Raw genomic sequence first — 19902 nt, forward strand, 5'->3', positions numbered from 1 at the left:
TGTTTGGAAGGCGAAATGAAGGGAAAGATAGCCCGGCATTGTCGAGGTGACATGTGCGAGATGCTAGGAAGCCCGAAATGCTTTTTTGGTGTCAAACAGGAAGCTGTACTGCCATGGATGGGCTAGGTCAAGGTGGCAACGATGAAGAGGATCCTGGGAAAGAGTTCCAGAGAAAGCAAGGCTGAGGAGAGAAAAAGAGGAAGCACTCCCCGTCGGGGAATCGAACCCCAGTCTCCCACGTGACAGGCGGGGATACTTACCACTATACTAACGAGAAAGAAGCTGACTGCTGCGCCGATTGCGCTCCAGCCAAAGATGAGGTTTCCGCGACCGACCGGAAAGGAATGATCTATTTCATTGCGCCACTGAAATGGAAGGGTGAAGGAAAAAACACACATGTGGCAGCGGTTAATAGCAAATTGCATGGGATTTAGTCATTGACCTTTTTTCTCAAAAGGAGGCGACATCTGAGAAAAAGAGGTGACGGCAAAGATACGGCAGTCTTGGGACAGATGGGACGACTCTTGGGATCTGTAGAAGTTTGGCCATTTACACGCCCTGAGACTTTCTGCCAAAAAGAAAAGGAAACTTCTGCAGATGATGGTGGATTCCCGTGCCATCTCATCACACTGGATTGCATGGATTTTTCAAGAAAGACTTCAAGCCTTCCTTTGGCTACTGGATCTTTGGTGACAAGATTGGCACTTCTACAGATGATATCTTGAGTCATTTGAATGGCGAAGTCCATGGAAAGGAAACTGAAGTTGGACAAAATTAACCTTCTTTTCCCCAAAGGAAAAGTGGGTGTGGCGTGTCATTCCTGGGGACCAAGCTGTGTTTGGAAGGCGAAATGAAGGGAAAGATAGCCCGGTATTGTCGAGGTGACATGTGCGAGATGCTAGGAAGCCCGAAATGCTTTTTTGGTGTCAAACAGGAAGCTGTACTGCCATGGATGGGCTAGGTCAAAGTGGCAACGATGAAGAGGATCCTGGGAAAGAGTTCCAGAGAAAGCAAGGCTGAGGAGAGAAAAAGAGGAAGCACTCCCCGTCGGGGAATCGAACCCCGGTCTCCCGCGTGACAGGCGGGGATACTCACCACTATACTAACGAGGAAGAAGCTGACTGCCGCGCCGATTGCGCTCCAGCCGAAGATGAGGATTCCGTGACCGACCGGAAAGGAATGATCTATTTCATTGCGCCACTGAAATGGAAGGGTGAAGGAAAAAACACACATGTGGCAGCGGTTAATAGCAAATTGCATTGGATTTAGTCATTGACCTTTTTTTCTCAAAAGGAGGCGACATCTGGGAAAAAAAGGTGGCGGCAAAGATACGGCAGTCTTGGGACAGATGGGTCGACTCTTGGGATCTGTAGAAGTTTGGCCGTTTGCACGCCCTGAGACTTTCTGCCAAAAAGAAAAGGAAACTTCTGCAGATGATGGTGGATTCCCGTGCCATCTCATCACACTGGATTGCATGGATTTTTCAAGAAAGACTTCAAGCCTTCCTTTGGCTACTGGATCTTTGGTGACAAGATTGGCGCTTCTACAGATGATATCTTGAGTCATTTGAATGGCGAAGTCCATGGAAAGGAAACTGAAGTTGGACAAAATTAACCTTCTTTTCCCCAAAGGAAAAGTGGGTGTGGTGTGTCATTCCTGGGGACCAAGCTGTGTTTGGAAGGCGAAATGAAGGGAAAGATAGCCCGGCATTGTCGAGCTGACATGTGCGAGATGCTAGGAAGCCCGAAATGCTTTTTTGGTGTCAAACAGGAAGCTGTACTGCCATGGATGGGCTAGGTCAAAGTGGCAACGATGAAGAGGATCCTGGGAAAGAGTTCCAGAGAAAGCAAGGCTGAGGAGAGAAAAAGAGGAAGCACTCCCCGTCGGGGAATCGAACCCCGGTCTCCCGCGTGACAGGCGGGGATACTCACCACTATACTAACGAGGAAGAAGCTGACCGCCGTGCCGATTGCGCTCCAGCCGAAGATGAGGTTTCCGCGACCGACCGGAAAGGAATGATCTATTTCATTGCGCCACTGAAATGGAGGGGTGAAGGAAAAAACACACATGTGGCAGCGGTTAATAGCAAATTGCATTGGATTTAGTCATTGACCTTTTTTTCTCAAAAGGAGGCGACATCTGGGAAAAAAAGGTGGCGGCAAAGATACGGCAGTCTTGGGACAGATGGGTCGACTCTTGGGATCTGTAGAAGTTTGGCCGTTTGCACGCCCTGAGACTTTCTGCCAAAAAGAAAAGGAAACTTCTGCAGATGATGGTGGATTCCCGTGCCATCTCATCACACTGGATTGCATGGATTTTTCAAGAAAGACTTCAAGCCTTCCTTTGGCTACTGGATCTTTGGTGACAAGATTGGCGCTTCTACAGATGATATCTTGAGTCATTTGAATGGCGAAGTCCATGGAAAGGAAACTGAAGTTGGACAAAATTAACCTTCTTTTCCCCAAAGGAAAAGTGGGTGTGGCGTGTCATTCCTGGGGACCAAGCTGTGTTTGGAAGGCGAAATGAAGGGAAAGATAGCCCGGCATTGTCGAGGTGACATGTGCGAGATGCTAGGAAGCCCGAAATGCTTTTTTGGTGTCAAACAGGAAGCTGTACTGCCATGGATGGGCTAGGTCAAAGTGGCAACGATGAAGAGGATCCTGGGAAAGAGTTCCAGAGAAAGCAAGGCTGAGGAGAGAAAAAGAGGAAGCACTCCCCGTCGGGGAATCGAACCCCGGTCTCCCGCGTGACAGGCGGGGATACTCACCACTATACTAACGAGGAAGAAGCTGACCGCCGCGCCGATTGTGCTCCAGCCGAAGATGAGGTTTCCGCGACCGACCGGAAAGGAATGATCTATTTTATTGCGCCACTGAAATGGAAGGGTGAAGGAAAAAACACACATGTGGCAGCAGTTAATAGCAAATTGCATGGGATTTAGTCATTGACCTTTTTTCTCAAAAGGAGGCGACATCTGAGAAAAAAAGGTGACGGCAAAGATACGGCAGTCTTGGGACAGATGGGACGACTCTTGGGATCTGTAGAAGTTTGGCCATTTACACGCCCTGAGACTTTCTGCCAAAAAGAAAAGGAAACTTCTGCAGATGATGGTGGATTCCCGTGCCATCTCATCACACTGGATTGCATGGATTTTTCAAGAAAGACTTCAAGCCTTCCTTTGGCTACTGGATCTTTGGTGACAAGATTGGCACTTCTACAGATGATATCTTGAGTCATTTGAATGGCGAAGTCCATGGAAAGGAAACTGAAGTTGGACAAAATTAGGGAAAGATAGCCCGGCATTGTCGAGGTGACATGTGCGAGATGCTAGGAAGCCCGAAATGCTTTTTTGGTGTCAAACAGGAAGCTGTACTGCCATGGATGGGCTAGGTCAAAGTGGCAACGATGAAGAGGATCCTGGGAAAGAGTTCCAGAGAAAGCAAGGCTGAGGAGAGAAAAAGAGGAAGCACTCCCCGTCGGGGAATCGAACCCCGGTCTCCCGCGTGACAGGCGGGGATACTCACCACTATACTAACGAGAAAGAAGCTGACTGCCGCGCCGATTGCGCTCCAGCCAAAGATGAGGTTTCCGCGACCGACCGGAAAGGAATGATCTATTTCATTGCGCCACTGAAATGGAAGGGTGAAGGAAAAAACACACATGTGGCAGCGGTTAATAGCAAATTGCATGGGATTTAGTCATTGACCTTTTTTCTCAAAAGGAGGCGACATCTGAGAAAAAAAGGTGACGGCAAAGATACAGCAGTCTTGGGACAGATGGGACGACTCTTGGGATCTGTAGAAGTTTGGCCATTTACACGCCCTGAGACTTTCTGCCAAAAAGAAAAGGAAACTTCTGCAGATGATGGTGGATTCCCGTGCCATCTCATCACACTGGATTGCATGGATTTTTCAAGAAAGACTTCAAGCCTTCCTTTGGCTACTGGATCTTTGGTGACAAGATTGGCACTTCTACAGATGATATCTTGAGTCATTTGAATGGCGAAGTCCATGGAAAGGAAACTGAAGTTGGACAAAATTAACCTTCTTTTCCCCAAAGGAAAAGTGGGTGTGGCGTGTCATTCCTGGGGACCAAGCTGTGTTTGGAAGGCGAAATGAAGGGAAAGATAGCCCGGCATTGTCGAGGTGACATGTGCGAGATGCTAGGAAGCCCGAAATGCTTTTTTGGTGTCAAACAGGAAGCTGTACTGCCATGGATGGGCTAGGTCAAAGTGGCAACGATGAAGAGGATCCTGGGAAAGAGTTCCAGAGAAAGCAAGGCTCAGGAGAGAAAAAGAGGAAGCACTCCCCGTCGGGGAATCGAACCCCGGTCTCCCGCGTGACAGGCGGGGATACTCACCACTATACTAACGAGGAAGAAGCTGACTGGTGTGCCGATTGCGCTCCAGCCAAAGATGAGGTTTCCGCGACCGACCGGAAAGGAATGATCTATTTCATTGTGCCACTGAAATGGAAGGGTGAAGGAAAAAACACACATGTGGCAGCGGTTAATAGCAAATTGCATTGGATTTAGTCATTGACCTTTTTTTCTCAAAAGGAGGCGACATCTGGGAAAAAAAGGTGGCGGCAAAGATACGGCAGTCTTGGGACAGATGGGTCGACTCTTGGGATCTGTAGAAGTTTGGCCGTTTGCACGCCCTGAGACTTTCTGCCAAAAAGAAAAGGAAACTTCTGCAGATGATGGTGGATTCCCGTGCCATCTCATCACACTGGATTGCATGGATTTTTCAAGAAAGACTTCAAGCCTTCCTTTGGCTACTGGATCTTTGGTGACAAGATTGGCACTTCTACAGATGATATCTTGAGTCATTTGAATGGCGAAGTCCATGGAAAGGAAACTGAAGTTGGACAAAATTAACCTTCTTTTCCCCAAAGGAAAAGTGGGTGTGGCGTGTCATTCCTGGGGACCAAGCTGTGTTTGGAAGGCGAAATGAAGGGAAAGATAGCCCGGCATTGTCGAGGTGACATGTGCGAGATGCTAGGAAGCCCGAAATGCTTTTTTGGTGTCAAACAGGAAGCTGTACTGCCATGGATGGGCTAGGTCAAGGTGGCAACGATGAAGAGGATCCTGGGAAAGAGTTCCAGAGAAAGCAAGGCTGAGGAGAGAAAAAGAGGAAGCACTCCCCGTCGGGGAATCGAACCCCGGTCTCCCGCGTGACAGGCGGGGATACTCACCACTATACTAACGAGAAAGAAGCTGACTGCCGCGCCGATTGCGCTCCAGCCAAAGATGAGGTTTCAGCGACCGACCGGAAAGGAATGATCTATTTCATTGCGCCACTGAAATGGAAGGGTGAAGGAAAAAACACACATGTGGCAGCGGTTAATAGCAAATTGCATGGGATTTAGTCATTGACCTTTTTTCTCAAAAGGAGGCGACATCTGAGAAAAAAAGGTGACGGCAAAGATACGGCAGTCTTGGGACAGATGGGACGACTCTTGGGATCTGTAGAAGTTTGGCCATTTACACGCCCTGAGACTTTCTGCCAAAAAGAAAAGGAAACTTCTGCAGATGATGGTGGATTCCCGTGCCATCTCATCACACTGGATTGCATGGATTTTTCAAGAAAGACTTCAAGCCTTCCTTTGGCTACTGGATCTTTGGTGACAAGATTGGCACTTCTACAGATGATATCTTGAGTCATTTGAATGGCGAAGTCCATGGAAAGGAAACTGAAGTTGGACAAAATTAACCTTCTTTTCCCCAAAGGAAAAGTGGGTGTGGCGTGTCATTCCTGGGGACCAAGCTGTGTTTGGAAGGCGAAATGAAGGGAAAGATAGCCGGGCATTGTCGAGGTGACATGTGCGAGATGCTAGGAAGCCCGAAATGCTTTTTTGGTGTCAAACAGGAAGCTGTACTGCCATGGATGGGCTAGGTCAAAGTGGCAACGATGAAGAGGATCCTGGGAAAGAGTTCCAGAGAAAGCAAGGCTGAGGAGAGAAAAAGAGGAAGCACTCCCCGTCGGGGAATCGAACCCCGGTCTCCCGCGTGACAGGCGGGGATACTCACCACTATACTAACGAGGAAGAAGCTGACTGCCGCGCCGATTGCGCTCCAGCCGAAGATGAGGATTCCGTGACCGACCGGAAAGGAATGATCTATTTCATTGCGCCACTGAAATGGAAGGGTGAAGGAAAAAACACACATGTGGCAGCGGTTAATAGCAAATTGCATTGGATTTAGTCATTGACCTTTTTTTCTCAAAAGGAGGCGTCATCTGGGAAAAAAAGGTGGCGGCAAAGATACGGCAGTCTTGGGACAGATGGGTCGACTCTTGGGATCTGTAGAAGTTTGGCCGTTTGCACGCCCTGAGACTTTCTGCCAAAAAGAAAAGGAAACTTCTGCAGATGATGGTGGATTCCCGTGCCATCTCATCACACTGGATTGCATGGATTTTTCAAGAAAGACTTCAAGCCTTCCTTTGGCTACTGGATCTTTGGTGACAAGATTGGCGCTTCTACAGATGATATCTTGAGTCATTTGAATGGCGAAGTCCATGGAAAGGAAACTGAAGTTGGACAAAATTAACCTTCTTTTCCCCAAAGGAAAAGTGGGTGTGGTGTGTCATTCCTGGGGACCAAGCTGTGTTTGGAAGGCGAAATGAAGGGAAAGATAGCCCGGCATTGTCGAGCTGACATGTGCGAGATGCTAGGAAGCCCGAAATGCTTTTTTGGTGTCAAACAGGAAGCTGTACTGCCATGGATGGGCTAGGTCAAAGTGGCAACGATGAAGAGGATCCTGGGAAAGAGTTCCAGAGAAAGCAAGGCTGAGGAGAGAAAAAGAGGAAGCACTTCCCGTCGGGGAATCGAACCCCGGTCTCCCGCGTGACAGGCGGGGATACTCACCACTATACTAACGAGGAAGAAGCTGACCGCCGCGCCGATTGCGCTCCAGCCGAAGATGAGGTTTCCGCGACCGACCGGAAAGGAATGATCTATTTCATTGCGCCACTGAAATGGAAGGGTGAAGGAAAAAACACACATGTGGCAGCGGTTAATAGCAAATTGCATTGGATTTAGTCATTGACCTTTTTTTCTCAAAAGGAGGCGACATCTGAGAAAAAAAGGTGACGGCAAAGATGCGGCAGTCTTGGGACAGATGGGTCGACTCTTGGGATCTGTAGAAGTTTGGCCGTTTGCACGCCCTGAGACTTTCTGCCAAAAAGAAAAGGAAACTTCTGCAGATGATGGTGGATTCCCGTGCCATCTCATCACACTGGATTGCATGGATTTTTCAAGAAAGACTTCAAGCCTTCCTTTGGCTACTGGATCTTTGGTGACAAGATTGGCACTTCTACAGATGATATCTTGAGTCATTTGAATGGCGAAGTCCATGGAAAGGAAACTGAAGTTGGACAAAATTAACCTTCTTTTCCCCAAAGGAAAAGTGGGTGTGGCGTGTCATTCCTGGGGACCAAGCTGTGTTTGGAAGGCGAAATGAAGGGAAAGATAGCCCGGCATTGTCGAGGTGACATGTGCGAGATGCTAGGAAGCCCGAAATGCTTTTTTGGTGTCAAACAGGAAGCTGTACTGCCATGGATGGGCTAGGTCAAGGTGGCAACGATGAAGAGGATCCTGGGAAAGAGTTCCAGAGAAAGCAAGGCTGAGGAGAGAAAAAGAGGAAGCACTCCCCGTCGGGGAATCGAACCCCAGTCTCCCACGTGACAGGCGGGGATACTTACCACTATACTAACGAGAAAGAAGCTGACTGCTGCGCTGATTGCGCTCCAGCCAAAGATGAGGTTTCCGCGACCGACCGGAAAGGAATGATCTATTTCATTGCGCCACTGAAATGGAAGGGTGAAGGAAAAAACACACATGTGGCAGCGGTTAATAGCAAATTGCATGGGATTTAGTCATTGACCTTTTTTCTCAAAAGGAGGCGACATCTGAGAAAAAGAGGTGACGGCAAAGATACGGCAGTCTTGGGACAGATGGGACGACTCTTGGGATCTGTAGAAGTTTGGCCATTTACACGCCCTGAGACTTTCTGCCAAAAAGAAAAGGAAACTTCTGCAGATGATGGTGGATTCCCGTGCCATCTCATCACACTGGATTGCATGGATTTTTCAAGAAAGACTTCAAGCCTTCCTTTGGCTACTGGATCTTTGGTGACAAGATTGGCACTTCTACAGATGATATCTTGAGTCATTTGAATGGCGAAGTCCATGGAAAGGAAACTGAAGTTGGACAAAATTAACCTTCTTTTCCCCAAAGGAAAAGTGGGTGTGGCGTGTCATTCCTGGGGACCAAGCTGTGTTTGGAAGGCGAAATGAAGGGAAAGATAGCCCGGTATTGTCGAGGTGACATGTGCGAGATGCTAGGAAGCCCGAAATGCTTTTTTGGTGTCAAACAGGAAGCTGTACTGCCATGGATGGGCTAGGTCAAAGTGGCAACGATGAAGAGGATCCTGGGAAAGAGTTCCAGAGAAAGCAAGGCTGAGGAGAGAAAAAGAGGAAGCACTCCCCGTCGGGGAATCGAACCCCGGTCTCCCGCGTGACAGGCGGGGATACTCACCACTATACTAACGAGGAAGAAGCTGACTGCCGTGCCGATTGCGCTCCAGCCGAAGATGAGGATTCCGTGACCGACCGGAAAGGAATGATCTATTTCATTGCGCCACTGAAATGGAAGGGTGAAGGAAAAAACACACATGTGGCAGCGGTTAATAGCAAATTGCATTGGATTTAGTCATTGACCTTTTTTTCTCAAAAGGAGGCGACATCTGGGAAAAAAAGGTGGCGGCAAAGATACGGCAGTCTTGGGACAGATGGGTCGACTCTTGGGATCTGTAGAAGTTTGGCCGTTTGCACGCCCTGAGACTTTCTGCCAAAAAGAAAAGGAAACTTCTGCAGATGATGGTGGATTCCCGTGCCATCTCATCACACTGGATTGCATGGATTTTTCAAGAAAGACTTCAAGCCTTCCTTTGGCTACTGGATCTTTGGTGACAAGATTGGCGCTTCTACAGATGATATCTTGAGTCATTTGAATGGCGAAGTCCATGGAAAGGAAACTGAAGTTGGACAAAATTAACCTTCTTTTCCCCAAAGGAAAAGTGGGTGTGGTGTGTCATTCCTGGGGACCAAGCTGTGTTTGGAAGGCGAAATGAAGGGAAAGATAGCCCGGCATTGTCGAGGTGACATGTGCGAGATGCTAGGAAGCCCGAAATGCTTTTTTGGTGTCAAACAGGAAGCTGTACTGCCATGGATGGGCTAGGTCAAAGTGGCAACGATGAAGAGGATCCTGGGAAAGAGTTCCAGAGAAAGCAAGGCTGAGGAGAGAAAAAGAGGAAGCACTCCCCGTCGGGGAATCGAACCCCGGTCTCCCGCGTGACAGGCGGGGATACTCACCACTATACTAACGAGGAAGAAGCTGACCGCCGTGCCGATTGCGCTCCAGCCGAAGATGAGGTTTCCGCGACCGACCGGAAAGGAATGATCTATTTCATTGCGCCACTGAAATGGAGGGGTGAAGGAAAAAACACACATGTGGCAGCGGTTAATAGCAAATTGCATTGGATTTAGTCATTGACCTTTTTTTCTCAAAAGGAGGCGACATCTGGGAAAAAAAGGTGGCGGCAAAGATACGGCAGTCTTGGGACAGATGGGTCGACTCTTGGGATCTGTAGAAGTTTGGCCGTTTGCACGCCCTGAGACTTTCTGCCAAAAAGAAAAGGAAACTTCTGCAGATGATGGTGGATTCCCGTGCCATCTCATCACACTGGATTGCATGGATTTTTCAAGAAAGACTTCAAGCCTTCCTTTGGCTACTGGATCTTTGGTGACAAGATTGGCGCTTCTACAGATGATATCTTGAGTCATTTGAATGGCGAAGTCCATGGAAAGGAAACTGAAGTTGGACAAAATTAACCTTCTTTTCCCCAAAGGAAAAGTGGGTGTGGTGTGTCATTCCTGGGGACCAAGCTGTGTTTGGAAGGCGAAATGAAGGGAAAGATAGCCCGGCATTGTCGAGGTGACATGTGCGAGATGCTAGGAAGCCCGAAATGCTTTTTTGGTGTCAAACAGGAAGCTGTACTGCCATGGATGGGCTAGGTCAAAGTGGCAACGATGAAGAGGATCCTGGGAAAGAGTTCCAGAGAAAGCAAGGCTGAGGAGAGAAAAAGAGGAAGCACTCCCCGTCGGGGAATCGAACCCCGGTCTCCCGCGTGACAGGCGGGGATACTCACCACTATACTAACGAGGAAGAAGCTGACCGCCGTGCCGATTGCGCTCCAGCCGAAGATGAGGTTTCCGCGACCGACCGGAAAGGAATGATCTATTTCATTGCGCCACTGAAATGGAGGGGTGAAGGAAAAAACACACATGTGGCAGCGGTTAATAGCAAATTGCATTGGATTTAGTCATTGACCTTTTTTTCTCAAAAGGAGGCGACATCTGGGAAAAAAAGGTGGCGGCAAAGATACGGCAGTCTTGGGACAGATGGGTCGACTCTTGGGATCTGTAGAAGTTTGGCCGTTTGCACGCCCTGAGACTTTCTGCCAAAAAGAAAAGGAAACTTCTGCAGATGATGGTGGATTCCCGTGCCATCTCATCACACTGGATTGCATGGATTTTTCAAGAAAGACTTCAAGCCTTCCTTTGGCTACTGGATCTTTGGTGACAAGATTGGCGCTTCTACAGATGATATCTTGAGTCATTTGAATGGCGAAGTCCATGGAAAGGAAACTGAAGTTGGACAAAATTAACCTTCTTTTCCCCAAAGGAAAAGTGGGTGTGGCGTGTCATTCCTGGGGACCAAGCTGTGTTTGGAAGGCGAAATGAAGGGAAAGATAGCCCGGCATTGTCGAGGTGACATGTGCGAGATGCTAGGAAGCCCGAAATGCTTTTTTGGTGTCAAACAGGAAGCTGTACTGCCATGGATGGGCTAGGTCAAAGTGGCAACGATGAAGAGGATCCTGGGAAAGAGTTCCAGAGAAAGCAAGGCTGAGGAGAGAAAAAGAGGAAGCACTCCCCGTCGGGGAATCGAACCCCGGTCTCCCGCGTGACAGGCGGGGATACTCACCACTATACTAACGAGGAAGAAGCTGACCGCCGCGCCGATTGTGCTCCAGCCGAAGATGAGGTTTCCGCGACCGACCGGAAAGGAATGATCTATTTTATTGCGCCACTGAAATGGAAGGGTGAAGGAAAAAACACACATGTGGCAGCAGTTAATAGCAAATTGCATGGGATTTAGTCATTGACCTTTTTTCTCAAAAGGAGGCGACATCTGAGAAAAAAAGGTGACGGCAAAGATACGGCAGTCTTGGGACAGATGGGACGACTCTTGGGATCTGTAGAAGTTTGGCCATTTACACGCCCTGAGACTTTCTGCCAAAAAGAAAAGGAAACTTCTGCAGATGATGGTGGATTCCCGTGCCATCTCATCACACTGGATTGCATGGATTTTTCAAGAAAGACTTCAAGCCTTCCTTTGGCTACTGGATCTTTGGTGACAAGATTGGCACTTCTACAGATGATATCTTGAGTCATTTGAATGGCGAAGTCCATGGAAAGGAAACTGAAGTTGGACAAAATTAGGGAAAGATAGCCCGGCATTGTCGAGGTGACATGTGCGAGATGCTAGGAAGCCCGAAATGCTTTTTTGGTGTCAAACAGGAAGCTGTACTGCCATGGATGGGCTAGGTCAAAGTGGCAACGATGAAGAGGATCCTGGGAAAGAGTTCCAGAGAAAGCAAGGCTGAGGAGAGAAAAAGAGGAAGCACTCCCCGTCGGGGAATCGAACCCCGGTCTCCCGCGTGACAGGCGGGGATACTCACCACTATACTAACGAGGAAGAAGCTGACCGCCGCGCCGATTGTGCTCCAGCCGAAGATGAGGTTTCCGCGACCGACCGGAAAGGAATGATCTATTTTATTGCGCCACTGAAATGGAAGGGTGAAGGAAAAAACACACATGTGGCAGCGGTTAATAGCAAATTGCATTGGATTTAGTCATTGACCTTTTTTTCTCAAAAGGAGGCGACATCTGAGAAAAAAAGGTGACGGCAAAGATGCGGCAGTCTTGGGACAGATGGGTCGACTCTTGGGATCTGTAGAAGTTTGACCGTTTGCACGCCCTGAGACTTTCTGCCAAAAAGAAAAGGAAACTTCTGCAGATGATGGTGGATTCCCGTGCCATCTCATCACACTGGATTGCATGGATTTTTCAAGAAAGACTTCAAGCCTTCCTTTGGCTACTGGATCTTTGGTGACAAGATTGGCACTTCTACAGATGATATCTTGAGTCATTTGAATGACGAAGTCCATGGAAAGGAAACTGAAGTTGGACAAAATTAACCTTCTTTTCCCCAAAGGAAAAGTGGGTGTGGCGTGTCATTCCTGGGGACCAAGCTGTGTTTGGAAGGCGAAATGAAGGGAAAGATAGCCCGGCATTGTCGAGGTGACATGTGCGAGATGCTAGGAAGCCCGAAATGCTTTTTTGGTGTCAAACAGGAAGCTGTACTGCCATGGATGGGCTAGGTCAAGGTGGCAACGATGAAGAGGATCCTGGGAAAGAGTTCCAGAGAAAGCAAGGCTGAGGAGAGAAAAAGAGGAAGCACTCCCCGTCGGGGAATCGAACCCCGGTCTCCCGCGTGACAGGCGGGGATACTCACCACTATACTAACGAGGAAGAAGCTGACTGCCGCGCCGATTGCGCTCCAGCCAAAGATGAGGTTTCCGCGACCGACCGGAAAGGAATGATCTATTTCATTGCGCCACTGAAATGGAAGGGTGAAGGAAAAAACACACATGTGGCAGCGGTTAATAGCAAATTGCATGGGATTTAGTCATTGACCTTTTTTCTCAAAAGGAGGCGACATCTGAGAAAAAAAGGTGACGGCAAAGATACGGCAGTCTTGGGACAGATGGGACGACTCTTGGGATCTGTAGAAGTTTGGCCATTTACACGCCCTGAGACTTTCTGCCAAAAAGAAAAGGAAACTTCTGCAGATGATGGTGGATTCCCGTGCCATCTCATCACACTGGATTGCATGGATTTTTCAAGAAAGACTTCAAGCCTTCCTTTGGCTACTGGATCTTTGGTGACAAGATTGGCACTTCTACAGATGATATCTTGAGTCATTTGAATGGCGAAGTCCATGGAAAGGAAACTGAAGTTGGACAAAATTAACCTTCTTTTTCCCAAAGGAAAAGTGGGTGTGGCGTGTCATTCATGGGGACCAAGCTGTGTTTGGAAGGCGAAATGAAGGGAAAGATAGCCCGGTATTGTCGAGGTGACATGTGCGAGATGCTAGGAAGCCCGAAATGCTTTTTTGGTGTCAAACAGGAAGCTGTACTGCCATGGATGGGCTAGGTCAAAGTGGCAACGATGAAGAGGATCCTGGGAAAGAGTTCCAGAGAAAGCAAGGCTGAGGAGAGAAAAAGAGGAAGCACTCCCCGTCGGGGAATCGAACCCCGGTCTCCCGCGTGACAGGCGGGGATACTCACCACTATACTAACGAGGAAGAAGCTGACTGCCGCGCCGATTGCGCTCCAGCCGAAGATGAGGATTCCGTGACCGACCGGAAAGGAATGATCTATTTCATTGCGCCACTGAAATGGAAGGGTGAAGGAAAAAACACACGTGGCAGCGGTTAATAGCAAATTGCATTGGATTTAGTCATTGACCTTTTTTTCTCAAAAGGAGGCGACATCTGGGAAAAAAAGGTGGCGGCAAAGATACGGCAGTCTTGGGACAGATGGGTCGACTCTTGGGATCTGTAGAAGTTTGGCCGTTTGCACGCCCTGAGACTTTCTGCCAAAAAGAAAAGGAAACTTCTGCAGATGATGGTGGATTCCCGTGCCATCTCATCACACTGGATTGCATGGATTTTTCAAGAAAGACTTCAAGCCTTCCTTTGGCTACTGGATCTTTGGTGACAAGATTGGCGCTTCTACAGATGATATCTTGAGTCATTTAAATGGCAAAGTCCATGGAAAGGAAACTGAAGTTGGACAAAATTAACCTTCTTTTCCCCAAAGGAAAAGTGGGTGTGGTGTGTCATTCCTGGGGACCAAGCTGTGTTTGGAAGGCGAAATGAAGGGAAAGATAGCCCGGCATTGTCGAGCTGACATGTGCGAGATGCTAGGAAGCCCGAAATGCTTTTTTGGTGTCAAACAGGAAGCTGTACTGCCATGGATGGGCTAGGTCAAAGTGGCAACGATGAAGAGGATCCTGGGAAAGAGTTCCAGAGAAAGCAAGGCTGAGGAGAGAAAAAGAGGAAGCACTCCCCGTCGGGGAATCGAACCCCGGTCTCCCACGTGACAGGCGGAGATACTCACCACTATACTAACGAGGAAGAAGCTAACTGCTGTGCCGATTGCGCTCCAGCCGAAGATGAGGTTTCCGCGACCGACCAGAAAGGAATGATCTATTTCATTGCGCCACTGAAATGGAAGAATGAAGGTAAAAACACACATGTGGCAGCGGTTAATAGCAAATTGCATTGGATTTAGTCATTGACCTTTTTTTCTCAAAAGGAGGCGACATCTGGGAAAAAAAGGTGGCGGCAAAGATACGGCAGTCTTGGGACAGATGGGTCGACTCTTGGGATCTGTAGAAGTTTGGCCGTTTGCACGCCCTGAGACTTTCTGCCAAAAAGAAAAGGAAACTTCTGCAGATGATGGTGGATTCCCGTGCCATCTCATCACACTGGATTGCATGGATTTTTCAAGAAAGACTTCAAGCCTTCCTTTGGCTACTGGATCTTTGGTGACAAGATTGGCGCTTCTACAGATGATATCTTGAGTCATTTGAATGGCGAAGTCCATGGAAAGGAAACTGAAGTTGGACAAAATTAACCTTCTTTTCCCCAAAGGAAAAGTGGGTGTGGCGTGTCATTCCTGGGGACCAAGCTGTGTTTGGAAGGCGAAATGAAGGGAAAGATAGCCCGGCATTGTCGAGCTGACATGTGCGAGATGCTAGGAAGCCCGAAATGCTTTTTTGGTGTCAAACAGGAAGCTGTACTGCCATGGATGGGCTAGGTCAAAGTGGCAACGATGAAGAGGATCCTGGGAAAGAGTTCCAGAGAAAGCAAGGCTGAGGAGAGAAAAAGAGGAAGCACTCCCCGTCGGGGAATCGAACCCCGGTCTCCCGCGTGACAGGCGGGGATACTCACCACTATACTAACGAGGAAGAAGCTGACCGCCGCGCCGATTGTGCTCCAGCCGAAGATGAGGTTTCCGCGACCGACTGGAAAGGAATGATCTATTTCATTGCGCCACTGAAATGGAAGAATGAAGGTAAAAATACACATGTGGCAGCGGTTAATAGCAAATTGCATTGGATTTAGTCATTGACCTTTTTTTCTCAAAAGGAGGCGACATCTGGGAAAAAAAGTTGGCGGCAAAGATACGGCAGTCTTGGGACAGATGGGTCGACTCTTGGGATCTGTAGAAGTTTGGCCGTTTGCACGCCCTGAGACTTTCTGCCAAAAAGAAAAGGAAACTTCTGCAGATGATGGTGGATTCCCGTGCCATCTCATCACACTGGATTGCATGGATTTCTCAAGAAAGACTTCAAGCCTTCCTTTGGCTACTGGATCTTTGGTGACAAGATTGGCGCTTCTACAGATGATATCTTGAGTCATTTGAATGGCGAAGTCCATGGAAAGGAAACTGAAGTTGGACAAAATTAACCTTCTTTTCCCCAAAGGAAAAGTGGGTGTGGCGTGTCATTCCTGGGGACCAAGCTGTGTTTGGAAGGCGAAATGAAGGGAAAGATAGCCCGGCATTGTCGAGCTGACATGTGCGAGATGCTAGGAAGCCCGAAATGCTTTTTTGGTGTCAAACAGGAAGCTGTACTGCCATGGATGGGCTAGGTCAAAGTGGCAACGATGAAGAGGATCCTGGGAAAGAGTTCCAGAGAAAGCAAGGCTGAGGAGAGAAAAAGAGGAAGCACTCCCCGTCGGGGAATCGAACCCCGGTCTCCCGCGTGACAGGCGGGGATACTCACCACTATACTAACGAGGAAGAAGCTGATCGCCGCGCCGATTGTGCTCCAGCCGAAGATGAGGTTTCCGCGACCGACTGGAAAGGAATGATCTATTTCATTGCGCCACTGAAATGGAAGGGTGAAGGAAAAAACACACATGTGGCAGCGGTTAATAGCAAATTGCATGGGATTTAGTCATTGACCTTTTTTTCTCAAAAGGAGGCGACATCTGAGAAAAAAAGGTGACGGCAAAGATGCGGCAGTCTTGGGACAGATGGGTCGACTCTTGGGATCTGTAGAAGTTTGACCGTTTGCACGCCCTGAGACTTTCTGCCAAAAAGAAAAGGAAACTTCTGCAGATGATGGTGGATTCCCGTGCCATCTCATCACACTGGATTGCATGGATTTTTCAAGAAAGACTTCAAGCCTTCCTTTGGCTACTGGATCTTTGGTGACAAGATTGGCACTTCTACAGATGATATCTTGAGTCATTTGAATGGCGAAGTCCATGGAAAGGAAACTGAAGTTGGACAAAATTAACCTTCTTTTCCCCAAAGGAAAAGTGGGTGTGGCGTGTCATTCCTGGGGACCAAGCTGTGTTTGGAAGGCGAAATGAAGGGAAAGATAGCCCGGCATTGTGGAGCTGACATGTGCGAGATGCTAGGAAGCCCGAAATGCTTTTTTGGTGTCAAACAGGAAGCTGTACTGCCATGGATGGGCTAGGTCAAAGTGGCAACGATGAAGAGGATCCTGGGAAAGAGTTCCAGAGAAAGCAAGGCTGAGGAGAGAAAAAGAGGAAGCACTCCCCGTCGGGGAATCGAACCCCGGTCTCCCGCGTGACAGGCGGGGATACTCACCACTATACTAACGAGGAAGAAGCTGACTGGTGTGCCGATTGCGCTCCAGCCAAAGATGAGGTTTCCGCGACCGACCGGAAAGGAATGATCTATTTCATTGTGCCACTGAAATGGAAGGGTGAAGGAAAAAACACACATGTGGCAGCGGTTAATAGCAAATTGCATTGGATTTAGTCATTGACCTTTTTTTCTCAAAAGGAGGCGACATCTGGGAAAAAAAGGTGGCGGCAAAGATACGGCAGTCTTGGGACAGATGGGTCGACTCTTGGGATCTGTAGAAGTTTGGCCGTTTGCACGCCCTGAGACTTTCTGCCAAAAAGAAAAGGAAACTTCTGCAGATGATGGTGGATTCCCGTGCCATCTCATCACACTGGATTGCATGGATATTTCAAGAAAGACTTCAAGCCTTCCTTTGGCTACTGGATCTTTGGTGACAAGATTGGCACTTCTACAGATGATATCTTGAGTCATTTGAATGGCGAAGTCCATGGAAAGGAAACTGAAGTTGGACAAAATTAACCTTCTTTTCCCCAAAGGAAAAGTGGGTGTGGCGTGTCATTCCTGGGGACCAAGCTGTGTTTGGAAGGCGAAATGAAGGGAAAGATAGCCCGGCATTGTCGAGCTGACATGTGCGAGATGCTAGGAAGCCCGAAATGCTTTTTTGGTGTCAAACAGGAAGCTGTACTGCCATGGATGGGCTAGGTCAAGGTGGCAACGATGAAGAGGATCCTGGGAAAGAGTTCCAGAGAAAGCAAGGCTGAGGAGAGAAAAAGAGGAAGCACTCCCCGTCGGGGAATCGAACCCCAGTCTCCCGCGTGACAGGCGGGGATACTCACCACTATACTAACGAGAAAGAAGCTGACTACCGCGCCGATTGCGCTCCAGCCAAAGATGAGGTTTCCGCGACCGACCGGAAAGGAATGATCTATTTCATTGCGCCACTGAAATGGAAGGGTGAAGGAAAAAACACACATGTGGCAGCGGTTAATAGCAAATTGCATGGGATTTAGTCATTGACCTTTTTTCTCAAAAGGAGGCGACATCTGAGAAAAAAAGGTGACGGCAAAGATACGGCAGTCTTGGGACAGATGGGACGACTCTTGGGATCTGTAGAAGTTTGGCCATTTACACGCCCTGAGACTTTCTGCCAAAAAGAAAAGGAAACTTCTGCAGATGATGGTGGATTCCCGTGCCATCTCATCACACTGGATTGCATGGATTTTTCAAGAAAGACTTCAAGCCTTCCTTTGGCTACTGGATCTTTGGTGACAAGATTGGCACTTCTACAGATGATATCTTGAGTCATTTGAATGGCGAAGTCCATGGAAAGGAAACTGAAGTTGGACAAAATTAACCTTCTTTTCCCCAAAGGAAAAGTGGGTGTGGCGTGTCATTCCTGGGGACCAAGCTGTGTTTGGAAGGCGAAATGAAGGGAAAGATAGCCGGGCATTGTCGAGGTGACATGTGCGAGATGCTAGGAAGCCCGAAATGCTTTTTTGGTGTCAAACAGGAAGCTGTACTGCCATGGATGGGCTAGGTCAAAGTGGCAACGATGAAGAGGATCCTGGGAAAGAGTTCCAGAGAAAGCAAGGCTGAGGAGAGAAAAAGAGGAAGCACTCCCCGTCGGGGAATCGAACCCCGGTCTCCCGCGTGACAGGCGGGGATGCTCACCACTATACTAACAAGGAAGAAGCTGACTGCCGCGCCGATTGCGCTCCAGCCGAAGATGAGGATTCCGTGACCGACCGGAAAGGAATGATCTATTTCATTGCGCCACTGAAATGGAAGGGTGAAGGAAAAAACACACATGTGGCAGCGGTTAATAGCAAATTGCATGGGATTTAGTCATTGACCTTTTTTCTCAAAAGGAGGCGACATCTGAGAAAAAAAGGTGACGGCAAAGATACGGCAGTCTTGGGACAGATGGGACGACTCTTGGGATCTGTAGAAGTTTGGCCATTTACACGCCCTGAGACTTTCTGCCAAAAAGAAAAGGAAACTTCTGCAGATGATGGTGGATTCCCGTGCCATCTCATCACACTGGATTGCATGGATTTTTCAAGAAAGACTTCAAGCCTTCCTTTGGCTACTGGATCTTTGGTGACAAGATTGGCACTTCTACAGATGATATCTTGAGTCATTTGAATGGCGAAGTCCATGGAAAGGAAACTGAAGTTGGACAAAATTAACCTTCTTTTTCCCAAAGGAAAAGTGGGTGTGGCGTGTCATTCCTGGGGACCAAGCTGTGTTTGGAAGGCGAAATGAAGGGAAAGATAGCCCGGTATTGTCGAGGTGACATGTGCGAGATGCTAGGAAGCCCGAAATGCTTTTTTGGTGTCAAACAGGAAGCTGTACTGCCATGGATGGGCTAGGTCAAAGTGGCAACGATGAAGAGGATCCTGGGAAAGAGTTCCAGAGAAAGCAAGGCTGAGGAGAGAAAAAGAGGAAGCACTCCCCGTCGGGGAATCGAACCCCGGTCTCCCGCGTGACAGGCGGGGATACTCACCACTATACTAACGAGGAAGAAGCTGACTGCCGCGCCGATTGCGCTCCAGCCGAAGATGAGGATTCCGTGACCGACCGGAAAGGAATGATCTATTTCATTGCGCCACTGAAATGGAAGGGTGAAGGAAAAAACACACATGTGGCAGCGGTTAATAGCAAATTGCATTGGATTTAGTCATTGACCTTTTTTTCTCAAAAGGAGGCGACATCTGGGAAAAAAAGGTGGCGGCAAAGATACGGCAGTCTTGGGACAGATGGGTCGACTCTTGGGATCTGTAGAAGTTTGGCCGTTTGCACGCCCTGAGACTTTCTGCCAAAAAGAAAAGGAAACTTCTGCAGATGATGGTGGATTCCCGTGCCATCTCATCACACTGGATTGCATGGATTTTTCAAGAAAGACTTCAAGCCTTCCTTTGGCTACTGGATCTTTGGTGACAAGATTGGCGCTTCTACAGATGATATCTTGAGTCATTTAAATGGCGAAGTCCATGGAAAGGAAACTGAAGTTGGACAAAATTAACCTTCTTTTCCCCAAAGGAAAAGTGGGTGTGGTGTGTCATTCCTGGGGACCAAGCTGTGTTT

General features: G+C 48.4%; 16 non-coding genes across 16 annotated transcripts; all 16 read right to left on the reverse strand.

Moving 5' to 3' along the window:
• Positions 1–1040: 1040 nt before the first annotated feature.
• TRNAD-GUC (transfer RNA aspartic acid (anticodon GUC)) lies at positions 1041–1112 on the reverse strand. The gene has a single exon. It is a non-coding gene; the product is annotated as a tRNA-Asp (tRNA).
• A 764-nt stretch (positions 1113–1876) lies between these two features.
• TRNAD-GUC (transfer RNA aspartic acid (anticodon GUC)) lies at positions 1877–1948 on the reverse strand. Its single transcript has one exon. It is a non-coding gene; the product is annotated as a tRNA-Asp (tRNA).
• Positions 1949–2712: 764 nt separating this feature from the next.
• Positions 2713–2784, reverse strand: TRNAD-GUC (transfer RNA aspartic acid (anticodon GUC)). The gene has a single exon. It is a non-coding gene; the product is annotated as a tRNA-Asp (tRNA).
• A 1520-nt stretch (positions 2785–4304) lies between these two features.
• Positions 4305–4376, reverse strand: TRNAD-GUC (transfer RNA aspartic acid (anticodon GUC)). The gene has a single exon. It is a non-coding gene; the product is annotated as a tRNA-Asp (tRNA).
• A 1599-nt stretch (positions 4377–5975) lies between these two features.
• Positions 5976–6047, reverse strand: TRNAD-GUC (transfer RNA aspartic acid (anticodon GUC)). The gene has a single exon. It is a non-coding gene; the product is annotated as a tRNA-Asp (tRNA).
• A 2435-nt stretch (positions 6048–8482) lies between these two features.
• TRNAD-GUC (transfer RNA aspartic acid (anticodon GUC)) lies at positions 8483–8554 on the reverse strand. The gene has a single exon. It is a non-coding gene; the product is annotated as a tRNA-Asp (tRNA).
• A 764-nt stretch (positions 8555–9318) lies between these two features.
• TRNAD-GUC (transfer RNA aspartic acid (anticodon GUC)) lies at positions 9319–9390 on the reverse strand. The gene has a single exon. It is a non-coding gene; the product is annotated as a tRNA-Asp (tRNA).
• Positions 9391–10154: 764 nt separating this feature from the next.
• Positions 10155–10226, reverse strand: TRNAD-GUC (transfer RNA aspartic acid (anticodon GUC)). Its single transcript has one exon. It is a non-coding gene; the product is annotated as a tRNA-Asp (tRNA).
• Positions 10227–10990: 764 nt separating this feature from the next.
• Positions 10991–11062, reverse strand: TRNAD-GUC (transfer RNA aspartic acid (anticodon GUC)). The gene has a single exon. It is a non-coding gene; the product is annotated as a tRNA-Asp (tRNA).
• A 685-nt stretch (positions 11063–11747) lies between these two features.
• On the reverse strand, positions 11748–11819 carry TRNAD-GUC (transfer RNA aspartic acid (anticodon GUC)). Its single transcript has one exon. It is a non-coding gene; the product is annotated as a tRNA-Asp (tRNA).
• Positions 11820–12583: 764 nt separating this feature from the next.
• TRNAD-GUC (transfer RNA aspartic acid (anticodon GUC)) lies at positions 12584–12655 on the reverse strand. The gene has a single exon. It is a non-coding gene; the product is annotated as a tRNA-Asp (tRNA).
• Positions 12656–13418: 763 nt separating this feature from the next.
• Positions 13419–13490, reverse strand: TRNAD-GUC (transfer RNA aspartic acid (anticodon GUC)). Its single transcript has one exon. It is a non-coding gene; the product is annotated as a tRNA-Asp (tRNA).
• A 1598-nt stretch (positions 13491–15088) lies between these two features.
• TRNAD-GUC (transfer RNA aspartic acid (anticodon GUC)) lies at positions 15089–15160 on the reverse strand. The gene has a single exon. It is a non-coding gene; the product is annotated as a tRNA-Asp (tRNA).
• A 764-nt stretch (positions 15161–15924) lies between these two features.
• Positions 15925–15996, reverse strand: TRNAD-GUC (transfer RNA aspartic acid (anticodon GUC)). Its single transcript has one exon. It is a non-coding gene; the product is annotated as a tRNA-Asp (tRNA).
• Positions 15997–16760: 764 nt separating this feature from the next.
• TRNAD-GUC (transfer RNA aspartic acid (anticodon GUC)) lies at positions 16761–16832 on the reverse strand. Its single transcript has one exon. It is a non-coding gene; the product is annotated as a tRNA-Asp (tRNA).
• A 2434-nt stretch (positions 16833–19266) lies between these two features.
• On the reverse strand, positions 19267–19338 carry TRNAD-GUC (transfer RNA aspartic acid (anticodon GUC)). The gene has a single exon. It is a non-coding gene; the product is annotated as a tRNA-Asp (tRNA).
• Between the last annotated feature and the right edge of the window lie 564 nt (positions 19339–19902).

Source organism: Leptodactylus fuscus, chromosome 7 (assembly GCF_031893055.1).
Source record: "Leptodactylus fuscus isolate aLepFus1 chromosome 7, aLepFus1.hap2, whole genome shotgun sequence".
NCBI classification, from domain to species: Eukaryota; Metazoa; Chordata; class Amphibia; order Anura; family Leptodactylidae; genus Leptodactylus; species Leptodactylus fuscus.